Below are 14,651 nucleotides of genomic sequence, written 5' to 3'. Positions count from 1 at the left end.
ATTACTACTATTTATTTGTTCAGAGAACTAGAACATCGCTCTGACATAAGGGATGTTGGGACTTGAACTCAGAACCTCATGCTTAAGAGTAAAACATTTTATGCACTAAGTCACCTCCCAAGTCCTTTTATAGATGACATTTAATTCCCCTCTTTCCAGATAGCAAAGAAATGAAGGTTTAGGGGCCAGGTGATGGCGCACCTGGTTGAGCGCACCTATTACAATGCGCAAAAACCTGGGTTCGAGCCCCCAGTTCCCACCTGCAAGGGGAAAGCTTTGCAAGTGGTGAAGCAGGGCTGCAGGTGTCTCTCTATCTCTCTCCCTCTCTACCACCCCCTTCCCTCTTGATTTCTGGCTGTCTCTATCCAATAAATAAAGATAATAAAAAAATTTAAAAAAGAAATCAAGGTTTAAATTATTCATCATTAGCAGTAACTGTAATACTATTCCTAAATTGAGTTGCCTGAGAAGATATTAATAGTTTTTTTTTTTTTTTCTGGCCTCCAGTGTTATTGCTGACGCTCAATGCCTGCTCTACAAATCCACTGCTCCTGGAGGCTTTCCCCCCGTTTTGTTGCCCTTATTGTTTATATCATTATTGTTATTATTGTTGTTGTTATTGGATAGGATAGAAAGTAATTGAGAGAGGAGGGAAAGACAGAGAGGAGGAAAGAAAAACATCTGCAGACCTGCTTCACCACTTGTGAAGTGATCCCCCTTCAGGTGGGGAGCTTGGGGCTTGAACCAGGGTCATTATGCTCACTGGTCCTTGTGCTTCACCCCTGTGTGCATAACCAGCTGTGCTACCACCTGGCCCCCTATATTAATAGTTTTTTAAATTTATATAATTTTTATTTATAAAATGGAAATATTGACAAGATCATAGGATAAGAGAGGTACATTTCAACACAATGCCCACCCCAAGAGCTCCATACCCCATTGCCTCCCTTGATAGTTTTCCTATTCTTTTTTTTTAAATTTTTTAAAATATTTATTTTATTTATTTATTCCCTTTTGTTGCCCTTGTTGTTTTATTGTTGTAGTTATTATTGTTGTTGTTGTTGTTGGATAGGACAGAGAGAAATGGAGAGAGGAGGAGAAGGCAGAGAGGAGGAGAGAAAGATAGACACCTGCAGACCTGCTTCACAGCCTGTGAAGGGACTCCCCTGCAGGTGGGGAGCCGGGGTTGGAACCGGGATCTTTATGCCGGTCCTTGTGCTTTGCGCCACCTGCGCTTAACCCGCTGCGCTACAGCCCGGACTCCCAGTTTTCCTATTCTTTATCCCTCTGGGAATATGGACCCAGGATCATTATGGGGTGCAGAAGGTGGAAGGTCTGGCTTCTGTAATTGCTTCCCTGATGAATATGGGCATTGGCAGTTCAATCCATATTCCCAGCCTGTCTCTCTCTTTCCCTAGTGGGGCAGGGCTCTGGGGAGGCGGGGCTCCAGGACACATGGGTATGGTAGTCTGCCCAGGGAAGTCAGGTTGGCATCATGGTAGCATATGAAACCTGGTGGCTAAAAAAGCATTAAGATATAAAGCAGATCAAACTGTTGACTAATCATGAACCTAAAGGCTGGAATATTGCAGATGAAGATTTGCGGTCTCCGTTTTGGAAAAAACTAATAGGTCTATTTTAGGTATATTCCAATGGGCCCATGACTTTACTAGTTTTTGCCTGAGCCTGACAGCTAATATGCAGGTGGATGGACCCAGGTTATTGTCTTGGGAAATGGTGTCATAGTTGTAAAAAGGACTAGAAAGCTGGATCAAGGAAGAGGGCAGCTCCCAACTATGGGAAAAGTATATAATTATTGTTAACTGTAAACCCCATCAATCTGATCTGGGGCCCATATTCAGCACAGGAGCCTATATAACTTCTGCATCCCTGTGGGTCTGAGCTCACATTCTGTGGTCATGGTTAGGAATATTCCTGGCTGCACTAATTTCAGGACCCATATATTAGTAGTTTTTTGTTTGTTTGTTTTTTAATATTTACTTATTCCCTTTTGTTGCCCTTGTTCTATTAGTAGTTTTAAAGGTAGGAGATATAGGCTGGGGAGAAGGCATAAAGATTATACAAAAGACTTTCATGCCTGAGGCTCCAAAGCCCCAGATTCAGTCCTCAGTACCACCATAAACCAGAGGTCTCCCTCTTTCTCTTCCTCTCTGTATTTTTATTTTTCTATCACACTCATTAAAATAAAATAAAGATAGAAGACATGACTGGGGAACATCCTTATTGTTCACTGCCCAGAAAGCACTCCTCAGAGTGTACTGGCCCTTGTGAGAAGAGGTTCTTTTGCTGAACAAAGTCTGAAATGTGTTTTGGCAGCACTTGATCTACTATTCCTAGGCAGATATCTGAAATGTCTATTATAGTATTAATCTTTTTTTTCAGACTTTTAAAAATATTTATTTATTTATTGGATATAGACACCTAGAAATTGAGAGGGAAGGGGGTGATAGAGAGGGAGGGAGATACAGAGAGACACCTGCAGCACTATTTCACCACTCGCAAAGCTCATCTGGGAGAGTGTCTGCTTTGCAGGAGACCCTGAGTTCAGATGTACAAGCATATCTAACTTTTTGTTTGTTTTGTTTTTTCTTTGTCAGTACAAGGGCTTCATTACTGTGAATTGACTTTTTTTTTTTAAAAAAAGATTTTATTTATTTATGAGAAAGATTGGAGGAGAGAGAAAGAACCAGACATCACTCTGGCACATGTGCTGCCAGGGATTGAATACGGGACCTCATGCTTGAAAGTCCAAAGCTTTATCACTGTGCCACCTCCCAGACCACTGAAATGACTTTTTTTAGACAGAGATAGAGACAGAGAGAACAGAGAGGAGACCTCAGTGCTTAGGCTTCCTTCTTAGTACTCCCTTGTGGGACCTTGAATCTGGGTCATGTTAATGCAAAGTGGGTGTCCTTCCAACTAAACTATCTCAGAGCTTTCTACATTTCTGCTTTTAAGGATTGGTTGTTAAATTGTCCAAGATGACTACGTAAATTTTATTACTAATTTTCTTTCTTTTTTTTTTTAAATTTATTTCTTTATTGGGGAATTAATGTTTTACATTCAACAGTAAATACAATAGTTTGTACATGTATAACATTCCTCAGTTTCCCATTTAACAATACAACCCCCACTATGTCATTTATCATCCTTCATGGACCTGTATTCTCCCCACCCACCCACCCCAGAGTCTTTTACTTGGGTGCAATATGCCAATTCTATTTCAGGTTCTTGTGTTTTCTTTTCTGATCTTGTTTTTCACCTTCTGCCTGAGAGTGAGATTATCCCATATTCATCCTTCTGTTTCTGACTTATTTCACTCAACATGATTTTTTCAAGGTCCATCCAAGATTGGCTGAAAACAGTGAAGTCACCATTTTTTACAGCTGAGTAGTATTCCATTGTGTATATATACCACAATTTGCTCAGCCACTCATCTGTCCAACATTAATTTTTTTACCAGAGCACTGATCAGCTCTGGCTTATGGTGGCATGGGGGATTGAACATGTGACTTTGGACTTCAGGCAAGAAAGTCTCTTTGCATAACCATTATGTTATATACCCCTGCCACATTAAAAAAAAAAATTTTTTTTTGTCTCCAGGGTTATCACTGGGGCTCCGTGCCTGCTGCATTATGAATCCACTGCTCCTGCAGGCCATTTTCCCCATTTTATTATCCTTGTTATTATTGTTATTGCTGTTGTTGCTGTTGGATAAGACAGAGAGAAATTGAGAGAGGAGGGAAAGACAGGGAGGGGGAGAGAAAGATACACACTTGCAGACCTGATTCACTGCTTATGAATCAATTCCCCTGCAGGTGGGGAGCCAGGGGATCGAACAGGGATCCTTGCTCTATTTACATATTATTATTTATTTTATTATATCTATTTATTATTAAGATATAATATATAATATTATTTAAGATATAATCTATCTTTTTAAAATATAGAAGCAGAGTGTGATCTGGGCTGTGGCACAGTGTTATGATAAAACATCAGTCTCTCAAGCATGAGGTCCTGAGTTCAATACCTGGCAGCACATGTACCAAAGTGATGACTCGTCTATCTTTCTCAATAAATAAATGAAATCTGGGACTCAGGCAATGGCGCAGCGGGTTAAGTGCAGGTGGCGCAAAGCGTGAGACCGGCATAAGGATCCGGGTTTGAGCCCCCGGCTCCCCACCTGCAGGAGAGTTGCTTCACAGGCGGTGACACAGGTCTGCAGGGGTCTATCTTTCTCTCCCCCTCTGCCTTCCCTTCCTCTCCATTTCTCTCTGTCTTATCCAACAACGACATCAATACCAACAACAATAACTTCAACAATAAAACAACAAGGGCAACAAAAGGGAATAAATATTTTTAAAAATAATAAAAATAAATGAAATCTTTAAAAAAATTATACAGAGGCAGAAAGAGTATGAAATAGACCACAGCACCAAAGTTTCCTTTATAGTGGTGGGACTTGAACCTGGGCCACACAAAGTAAAGTAGCACACTGTCATGGAAGTAAGCTGTTTGCTGGCCCACACACATAAACCTTAAGTATATTTGCTGGGCATTCATTTACACACACACACACACACACACACACACACACACACACACACACCTCTGATTAAAACCCTCCCATGAGGTCCCATCACACTCAGGGCAAAAGCCAATGTCTTTCCCTAAGCCCAGAGTCCCTTGGGCCCAACCCTTTTATGACTTCACCTTCTACTGTCCCTAGCTCTCCCCACACTGACCGTGTTTTCCAGATTCTGACCTCCTGTGCAGTTATTCTTCCCAACTGGACTTTGCTCCCTAGATGTTTATGGTTTAGCACTCTTTCCTACTTATTTATTTGTTTGTTTATTTATTAGAGGGAGTGAGAGAACCAGAACATCACTCCAACACATGTGCCATCAGGTATTGAATTCAAGACTTCATGCTTGATGGTCCAATACTTTAACCACTAAGCCACCCCCAAGGTCATGAGTTTATTTCTTCACATTTAGGTCTTTGCTCAAATGTCCCTTTATAGAAGATAGCCTTCTTTGCTTGTCATTAAAATAACAAACCTCTAATTTCCTGCCCCCCATTCACATAGCATTATCCAGGGTGCTCTGTATTTGCTTGTTTTTGTCCGTCTATCTTCCTGGAATGTAAGCACAGCAGGGATAGTTTGTTTCCCTATTACAACCGCTATTGTATTTTGTTCACTTTGCACCCTGAGTGGGGCCAGCTCATATGTGCTCTACGTTTTTTTCTTTTTGAATATAAATATATATTTTTAATATTTATTTTCCCTGTTGTTGCCCTTGTTTTTCATTGTTGTTGTAGTTATTGTTGTTATTGATGTCGTCGTTCATAGATAAGACAAAGAGAAATGGAGAGAAGGGGAAGACAGAGAGGGTGAGAGAAAGAGACACCTGCAGACCTGCCTCACCGTTTGTGAAGGGACGCCCTTGCAGGTGGGCTCGAACCGGGATCCTTATGCTGATCCTTGTGCTTTGTGCCACATGCGCTTAACCCGCTGAGCTACCACCCAACTGCCTGTTTTTTTCTTTTCTTTTTCCTTCTTTCCTTCCTTCCTTCTCTCTCTCTCTCTCTCTCTCTCTCTCTCTCTCTCTCTCTCTCTCTCTCTTTCTTTCTTTTACCAGAGCACTGATTAGCTCTGGCTTATGGTGGTGCAAGGGATTGAACAACTGCCTGTTTTTTTCTTTTCTTTTCTTTTTCCTTTCTTCTTTCTTTCTTTCCTTCTTTTACCAGAGCACTGATCAGCTCTAGCTTATGGTGGTGCAAGGGATGGAACCTGGGACTTTGGAGCCTCAGACATGAGGTTCTCTTTGCATAACCATTATGCTATCTATCCTTGCCCCATAGGTGCTCTATGGACAACTGTTGGTAAATGGATGCACATGAGATTGGGACTTACCTCTAGCACTTACCTTCTGTAAAACTTAAATTCCCGGGTGGGGGTAGATAGCATAATAGTTATGAAAAAAGACTGAAGTCTCTAAAGTCCCAAGTTCAACCCTCTGCACCACCGTAAGCCATGGTTGAGCAGTGCTCTGGTAAAAATAAATAAATCAATAAGTAAATACCTCCTACAGACTGCTGCCCAGATAGCAATAGTAAAGAGGTTCATTAGCTTAGAGACCCTGAACTGGCCATTCTGGTCCCCTACCTTCACCAGGACCTGCTTCAAAGGCTTACTGAAAGTTAAAAGGAAAACAGAGAGGTGACATAGGCAGCCTTCACACCATGTCTAACATAGGGTAATAATAATTCACCATCTTTGTTGTTTTTGAGGGGCTGGATAGGTGAAGTTAAAATAAACTTTTTTTTTTAAAGGGGAGGATTCTATTTCTTGGATTTGCTCTGGTTCCAGACACTGTCTGCTTTTGTTTTGGGATAAACAGAGGGGAGCTAGATCACCCATGCCCAGGCCTGCCCTTATTTCTCCTGTCCCTATAGCACCAGGAAGCCCAGAGGCAGCATGCCTATGACCCTGCTTGCAGTCTGGGCTTTGGAAAGTGATTACTAGGTTGTGCTGATCTGAAGAGTTGTATGAGAGGACAGGGTGATTTGCCCCAGACCCCAAGGCTTCCACCTTGATCTTTCTGTTCTCATACCCAGGGCCAGGCACAGGTTGACCACTCACTCAGTCTGCTTAACTTCCAGATTCTCATGCTTGGCTTTCCTCTACCCCAGCGAACTGCTCACAATCCCCACCCTCCTAGGTCAGATCCCCTTGCTACAGATCTGGATGAATGTTCAATACTATGAACAGCATGGGTAAAGCAATAGTGTGTCTTGTTGACTGCTGTGCCCCCAGCTCCTGGCACTGAACCTGGCACAAAGTAGATGTTTTATAACCATCTGCTGCTGGAATGAATGAGGAATGTCTTCCATCTTCCTGGTAAGAAAACCTATCTAGAAAATACAGTTCTCCCCACCTGCAGGGGAGTCCCTTCACAGTCGGTGAAGTAGGTCAGCAGGTGTCTGTCGTTCTCTCCCCCTCTCTGTCTTCCCCTCCTCTCTCCATTTCTCTCTGTCCTATCCAACAACAATGACATCAAGAACAACAACAATAATAACTACAACAACAAGGGCAACAAAAGAGAAGATAAATAAATATAAAAAAATTAAAAAAAAAAAAGAAAAAGAAAATAAAGTTCTCTGGATAACCCCTCCAAGGTTACAGGCTGGGTCTGGCTCACAGCACCACAGAGGTGTTTGAATTGCAGACTCAAATGGGGGCTAGGCCAGGCATTCACTTTATAATCATCCTGAGGAGAAAAACAAAACAGACAATAGAGGCTGAGGCCTCATTTTCTCAGGCAAAGTGATTCTAGTCATGAATTTGAAATAAGAAGTGAGATTACCCCAAGGTGGAGGTATTAATACCCCAACTTCAAAACTGAGTAACGCCTAAGGTTCTTTAAAAAGCAAATTTCTGTTATATAAAGGGTCAGTGTAAATGCCCATTGGAGCTGAGGAGCAAGGATCCTTTAAATGATATCCCAGAAATTCCAGGTCTACAATTTTTATCTGGGGAAAATCTTAAGATTTGGAAGGAGACTTTTGAATAGGTAAACAAGTTCATTGCCATGTCTCTACAAAAATCAGAAAACTGGAACTGTCTTAGAAGTCCAACAGCTCAGGATTGCTTGCATTCATTCATATGTATAAAAACTAAAAATGGAATTGATCCCCTTTCCCAACTTCTTGCAGGCTCAGACAATTTGTAAACTAATCAACAATCTCTCCACTGTTCCATATGTTGGTGAGCTTGCATCGTACCCTATCCTGATAGACAATTTTCCCTTTTCTATTTTTTTTAATCCTCCTGTCTTAAAGGTCTTTCTGTTGCCCTTAATAACCTCACAACATAGAATTTCTGTATCTAGTTCACTGTTTCCCATCCCAGAATCCAACAGAAGACCTGACACACAGTAGGTTTTCAGTAAAGAACCTCACAGGAATAGACAATGTGCTGTGTATAAGGCTGATTTCCAATTTTGTTGGTCAATTTGGAAAAATTGGAAAAGTTTACTACACAATGACTCAGGAATTCAAAGGAACTGTGCTCACAAGGTACTCACAGATAATAACCTTGTGTAGCAATGTTCCCTACCAGTCACACCACTTGTAATCCTGAAAGCAGGAGCACACTCTTAGTGTCCATCGGTAGGAGCAGAGTTCAGGCTACAGGACTCATCCATACAATGATATATTTTGTAGCAATTGTTTACCCATGGCATTTCTTTATCTTGTCTCTTTTAGTCTACTTTAATCTGGAATAATCCCCCATTCTTCTTTTGATAATGACTTTCAGGACACAAGTATTTGGAAGAGGCTAGGCCAACTATAATTTTGCACTTTTTTATGTGCTTTTATAACAAAGGGATTTAAGGTAATGGTGAGGACAGAAGCAAAATGGGATCATGAAAATATTACTGGCATTTCCCCCCTTGTTTTCAGTAGAAAGAAGACCTGGATTTTGTCCTTTCCATTAAAATGACCTTGGGTAACAAGCAGAATCCTTTCAGGCAAAGGCTCAGTAGCAACTGTCAATATCCTGATAATGAGATTTTATTATCGCTTTGCAAAAAGGGGTTTGTGTATTCAGGGAAACTAGGAAACAGTTGCTGTAGTCTCTGTGTTATTTCTAATGACTGGATGTGGATCTACAGTTAATAAAAAAAAATTAAAAATGTATTTTGGTGTTTTCAGCGTGGAAAGGGTCCGATCCTTTCTGGAGAGGACCTGGCCCCTTGGTGAAATTCCCAGCAGGACCCCTTGTGCCTGAGAAAGGATTCAATGAACTCCTTTCACTTGCAGGGTGGGGGGAAGGGGCCTCCTTTACCCTCCACTGGGACATTTTAAAGTGAATGAAGGGTCCAAGATCCCTCATTAAGGATGAAATGAAAGCTACTTGGGGGGGGGGGGGGTCAGGAAAGGAGGCCACTCCTGATCTGCATTTCCTGCAACAGAGTTATAGCATTAACTGTAATCACCATTCCTCCCCACAGTCCTTCCTGGATTGTGAAGGAGAATTTGGGAAAGACAATGTTTGTCTGTCATCTTTGGTCACTGCAAAATGCATTCTTAATAAAACCTAAGAAAGAAATAATTGTAAGGACCTAAATTGGTAACCTTGGGGATTAGCTATGTGCATTCTAATCTCACTCAAAATTAAGCAGTTGTTTTTTGTTTGTTTGTTTTTTACTGGAGCATTGCTTAGCTTTGGTTTATGGTGCTGCTAGGGATTGAACTTGGAACCTTTGACATGAAGGTCTTTCTGTACTGCCCATTATGCATCATTTTATTTTTGCCTCCAGGGTTATCACTGGAGCTCGGGGCCTGCACTACAAATCCACTGTTTCTGGAGGTCATTTTTTCCACCTTCTTTGTTGTTGTTATTGTTGATGTCACTGTTGTTGTTGTTGGTAACAATTTTTTAAGAGTTTTTTTTTTTAATATTTATTTATTCCCTTTTGTTGCCCTTGTTGTTTTGTTGTTGTTGGATAGGACAGAGAAATGGAGAAAGGAAGGGAAGGCAGAGGGGGAGAGAAAGACAGACACCTGCAGACCTGCTTCACCTGCTTGTGAAGGGACCCCCCCCCCCCTGCAGATGGGGAACCAGAATCCTTCCTTGTGCTTCGCGCCATGTGTGCTTAACCGGGTGTGCCACCGCCTGGCCTCTTAAGCATCATTTTATAAAGATGTTTTTGCAGCATCTATAATTGAAGGCAAGAACAGTATTGTCTGTGGTTTAGGAGAATCTTTTCAAGACTTAGAATTTTTCCTGGCGTGTGGGCTGGAAGGGAAGTAGGGTCTCTTGAGAGCCTCAGCAGGGAAATGACCCTGTCACTGGTAAGAAATGCTGATTTTTGGTATTCTAAAGTCTATCATGGACTGATCTCCCATATCTTGAAATATTTTCCATTTTAGTGTTATTTAGAATCCAGAAATTCTGAATGTAACATCCTTTGACCCTTCTAGAATTTTTTTCCTACAGAAAAATGGAGAAGAGAATATATAGGAATTTTTCTTGCTAAGTTCTTTTTACCCTTTATTTATTTATTTATTTTTGAGAGGGATAGGAGGAAAGAGAGAAAGAACCAGACATCACTCTGGCATATGTCCTGCCAGGGATTGAACTCAGGACCTCATAGCTTGAGAGTTAAATACTTTATCCACTGCCCCACCTCCCAGACCACTCCCCTAATATTTTTTTAAAGTTTTATTTTTAAATTTAATTTCATTAATTATTTATGAGAGAAAGCACAGAGCACTGCTCAGCCCTAGACATGAATGTCCTTTTCATAAGCATAAAAGCATAAGCATTAGGCTTAGCCCCTTGCTAAATTTTTTTTATAAGATTGAATCATTACAGTAATAACAACTTCAAGCACTCGCCATAAACTTGTTGCTGAGCTAAGTGTTTTAAAGTATTATTCCAGTTCACCTTTTCAAATGGATTATATTAATGTCTCCATTAAAATTATTTATTTGTTACAGTCAACAATATTTATACACCTTTCCCATATTTGGGAGTTACTCTCTTCCCTGATGCAGCTTTCTGGTCCTTCTGCCAGCCATGACATCACCTCCCCAGACAATAATTAGGATCCACCTGCATATCAGATTTCAGGCTCAGGCAAGAAAAAAAAAATTGTATAGCCACAGGCCCTTTGTAATGTCTATTAGCTATCTACAAAATGGAGCTCCCCCCCCCCAACTTTTCACCTGCACTATTCAAGTCTTTATATCCATGATTGGTCAACAATTTGTTTGGCTTTGTAAACTCTCTTTTCAACCACCAGGTTCCAGATGCTAGCATGATGTCTACCAGACTTCCCTGGACAGACAACGCCACCAATGTTTCCTGGAGCTCTGCTTCCCCAGAGCCCTGCCCCACTAGGGAAAGAGAAAGACAGGCTGGGAGTATGGATCAATCTGTCAATGCCCATGTTCAGCGGGAAAGCAATTATAGAAGCCAGACCTTCAACCATCTGTATCCCACAATGACCTTGGGTCCCTACTTCCAGAGTGTTAAAGAATAGAAAAGGTGGTAGCACAGAGGGTTAAGCGCACTTGGCACAAAGGACCCAAGTAAGGATCCCAGTTCAAGCCCCAGGTTCCCCACCTGCAGGGAGTCCCTTCACAGAAGGTGAAGCAGGTCTACAGGTGTTTATCTTTCTCTCCCCCTCTCTGTCTTCCCCTCCTCTCTCCATTTCTTTTTTTTATTATTTATTTAAGAAAGGATTAATTAACAAAACCATAGGGTAGGAGGGGTACAATTCCACACAATTCCCACCACCCGATCTCCATATCCCACCCCCTCCCCAGTAGCTTTCCCATTCTCTATCCCTCTGGGAGTATGGACCCAGGGTCATTGAGGGTTGCAGAAGGTGGAAGGTCTGGCTTCTGTAATTGCTTTCTCGCTGAACATGGGCATTGACAGGTCGGTCCATACTCCCAGTCTGTCTCTCTCTTTCCCTAGTAGGGTGTGTCTCTGGGGAAGCTGAGCTCCAGGACACATTGGTGGGGTCTTCAATCCAGGGAAGCCTGACCGGCATCCTGATGACACCTGGAACCTGGTGGCTCCTCTCTCCATTTCTTTCTGTCCTATCTAACAACGACGACATCAGTAACAACAACAACAATAATAACTACAACAATAAAAGCAACAAGGGCAACAAAAGGGAATAAATAAATATTTAAAAAATAATAAAATAACTACAACAACAATAAAAAGACAACAAGGACAACAAAAGGAAAAATAAATAAATAAAATTTAAAAAAAGAATAGGAAAGCTATCAGAGGAGGGGATGGGATACAGAGTTCCGGTGGTGGGAATTGTGTGGAGTTGTACCCCTCTTATCCTATGGGTTAGTCAATGTTTCCTTTTTATAAATAAAAAATATTATTTATTTATCTGAGATCAAGAGAAAGAAAAAAACCAGAGCATCACTGTGACAGGCAGATGTAATGCCACAGACCTCAAGCTACTTCCCAGGCCACATACTATCTTCACTTTCACAAATGAAAAAATAATAGAGACAAAGAAAGGTTAATAGTGTTCCCAAGACAACTTAATTACCAAGTGTGTAAGCAGCAGCAGTGATAAAAGTTCCTTAATCATTAAAATAGAAATAGTGGTGACAATAACGCAGTGTTATCACTATATACTTTCTTGTACATAAAATAAAGCCTGGCACGTGGCAGGCACTTAAAAGACAGTTTCAATTATTTGGACCTCCAAGCTTAATGTGCTCAGTAATCACCTGGGAAACTTCCTTAAAAGGCAGATGAAGAAGCAGCAGGCCTTTGGCAGGTCTGGGGGGCTTCATTTTTTTTTAAATTTTTTATTTAGGGGGGCTTCATTTTTAACAGCTCCCAGGTAAAGGCTTTGCTGTTGGTTCTTGGACTTGCAGAATCAAGATCAAACAGCTTGGTGAAGAGGGAGAGACCTAAATGTGTAAAAGCTAAACAACACACAGAAGCCTGTGAAGTGGAAATAGAAAGACCAGCCACTCGCTGTGTAACTGCAATATTGGGCAGCCTGTCAAGTGAGGTTCTTTCCCTTTCCCCCTTTTTTTTTTAAAAGAATTTATTTATTTATTCATGAGAAAGATAGCAGGAGAGAAAGAACCAGACATCACTCTGGTACATGTGCTGCTGGGGATCGAACTCAGGACCTCATGCTTGAATCTAATCATTTATCCACTGCGCCACCTCCCAGACCACCCTATTTCTTTCTTGTTACTTACATCAGCTAGTTCAAGACCACAGATACTGAGTATCTCATCACTAGTCACAATGAGAGCATGAATGAAGACAATTTAGAGGTTTCTTCAAGGATGTTTTGTTTATAGTTTAAAATAATTTAAAGAGAGCTGGGAGGAGGGTATCATAATGGTTATGCAAAATAATTTAATGCCTGATTATGCTTTTTATTTATTTATACCCTTTTTGTTGCCCTTGTTGTTTTTATTGTTGTTATAATTGATATCTTTGTTGTTGGATAGGACAGAGAGAAATGGAGAGAGGAGAGGAAGACAGAGAGGAGAAGAGAAAGACACCTGCAGACCTACTTCACTGCCTGTGAAGTGACTCCCCTGCAGGTGGGGAGCCAGGGGCTCCTTGCTTAGGCGGGTCGTTGGGCTTTGCAACAGGTGTGCTACTGCCCGACTCCCAATGCCTGATTATTCTAAGCTCCCAGATTCAATCCCAGGCACCACCATAAACCAAAATTTGGCAGTGCTGTGGTGAAAATAAAAATAATTATGTAAAGAAACCCACTTAAGTGGTCTGGGAGGTGGCACAGTGGATAAAGTGTTAGACTCTCAAACATGAAGCCCTGAGTTTAATACCTGGCAGCACATTTACCAGAGTGATGTTCGGCTCTTTCTCCTCCTATCTTTCTCATAAATAAATAAATTTTTAAAAAATCTTAAAAAAAAGAAAGAAGCCCGCTTAAATGCTGTGATAGATAGCATAATGGTTATGTTCCATCGCTGGGGAGCCAGAGACGACCCGAACTGCCCCTGCGGCTCCAGACAGACTATGACCCACATAGTCAACGACTGCCACCTCTCCAGATTCAAAGGAGGTCTCGAAACTTTACATCAGGCTCAACCTGACACTGTTGACTGGCTACGGAAGAAGGGCAAACGCTAGAAGAAGAAGATGGTTATGTGAAGAGACTCATGCCTGAGGCTCAAAGTCCCAGGTTCAGTCCCCTGCACCACCATAAACCAGAGCTGATCAGTGATTGGAAAGAATGAACTAAAGGAAAAAAAGAGAGGCCGGGCAGTGGAGCACCTGGTTGAGCGCACATGTTACAGTGCCCAAGGATGACCCAGCTTTGAGCCCCTTTTAAGCCCCTTTTGAGGCCTTAACTGCAGGGGGGAAAGCTTTGCTAGTGGTCAAGCAGGTCTGTAGGTGTCTCTCTGTCTCTCTCCCTCTCTATCTCTCTTCCTGATCTCAATTTCTGGCTGTCTCTATCAAATAAATAAAGATAATAAAACATTTTTAAAAGAAACTTTAAATAGAGAGAGAAAGGAAGCAAGAAAGGAGGAAATGGGAAAAGACACTTAAAAAAATAGGTTTATTTCATTGTATATAAATTATGTTACTTTGGGCTGGGTGGTGGCCCACATGGTTATGTGCACATATTACCATGCGCAAAAGACCCAGGTTCAAGCCCCTGGTCCCCACCTGCAAGGGGAAGCTTCATTGACAAAGACAGGAGAGGAAAAGAATCAGACCACACTCTGGTACATGTGCTGCCAGGAATTGAACTCAGGACCTCATGCTTGAGAGCCTAATCCTTTATCCACCTTCCATAGCACCTATATCTTGCTCTCATTAAAAAAAAAAAAACAAACAAACAAAAAAAAACTGATGCTTTACCCACTGTACCGCCTCCTTGGCCACATGCCAGGTCCCACCAGGTCCTTTTTTTTTTTTTAATCATTTTATTGGGAGGTTAGTGCCTTACAGGGAGGGCACTTGCTGATACATGGGTACAGTTTCTCATCTCCCCAAGATGTCTGCAGAACACTCTCACCAAGACTTTGGTCCTTTTCCTTTTTAAAAAAAAATTTTTTTAAATATTCCCTTTTTGTTG

The sequence above is a fragment of the Erinaceus europaeus genome, chromosome 1 (genome assembly GCF_950295315.1).
Source record: "Erinaceus europaeus chromosome 1, mEriEur2.1, whole genome shotgun sequence".
NCBI lineage: Eukaryota > Metazoa > Chordata > Mammalia > Eulipotyphla > Erinaceidae > Erinaceus > Erinaceus europaeus.
The sequence above is the reverse complement of the archived record's forward strand: the minus strand, read 5'-3'. Positions refer to the sequence as shown.